Genomic DNA, 1079 nt, shown 5'->3' with positions numbered 1-1079 from the left:
CAGCACTCTTCCCTCCTGGACACCCCCCACATCCACTGCCCCCATCCCCGCTGTCTCTCACCTCTGGCTGGAGGTAGGTATGGGGTCTTCGTGCTGGAAGCTGTGAGGGGAGGTTTTCCAGGTTCCCGCTTTCCCAGTATATGCACGCACCCCGCCCCCTCCCCTCCCTGCTGAAAGGCTGTCTCCCGGGCAGGTTGGAAGTGGGAGGGGCATCAGACTTGCCTGGCAAGCTGTCACTCAACCTCTGCGAGCAGGTGCGGGATCTCCACCTTGGCTCTGGGCCTCCCTGCTGTCAACCAACCACCTGCCTGGAGCCAGAGGCCCCATCACCGGCTCAGCGGCCTGAGACCTTCCCGCTTTCCCTGTCCCTCCCAGCCCTGGACTTTCTGGCCCTCTCCCGGGCCGATCGGTGCTCCCGTCCAATTGTCAGGCCGGTGCCTGCTGTCACCTGTCACAGTGCTTTGCCCTAGCCCGCCCCCACTCCCTTCGGCCGCCTGCAGCGCCCGCCAGCTGCCCTCAGCGCCCCTACGGCCGGCCCACAAGTGTGAGCTTGCTGGTCCACCACTGCCTGGCCTCTCCACCAACTGACCCTCCCAAAGGCTGACCTGACCACCCACACACACACTTAGACACACACACACACACACACACACACCAGCGACTGTGACCAGCAATAGCCCCCTGGCTCCAGCTGTCCTGTAGCCGGTGACCAGCTGTGGTTCCCCCGAGGATGAGCAACTATGTCAGAAAGGCGCTCCGAGGCTGTAACTTCAGCTCGGATTGTAGGTATACCCCACGCTGGCACACCACATCCCACAAAATGGGGGAAGAGAGGGGCATCACACAGACGTTCCCAGTCCAGACCAAGATGTTACCAACTCCAGCTCCCGGGAGACCCTCTTATAAGCACCCACCCCAAACTATACCACCCAGAGCTTGGGAGGGCGAGAGAGGGCACAGCAGGGGCAGGGGGGCAAGGGGCAGTGACTGTACCTCAGATGGGGGCCCCATCCCACATTGTCTTCCATTCCCAGGGTCCAGGGGACAGGGAGGGGAGGGGGAGGGGTGCCAGGGAGGGG

The sequence above is a fragment of the Bison bison genome, unplaced genomic scaffold (genome assembly GCF_000754665.1).
Source record: "Bison bison bison isolate TAMUID 2011002044 unplaced genomic scaffold, Bison_UMD1.0 scf7180017849657, whole genome shotgun sequence".
NCBI lineage: Eukaryota > Metazoa > Chordata > Mammalia > Artiodactyla > Bovidae > Bison > Bison bison.
This window is presented reverse-complemented; position numbering follows the sequence as displayed.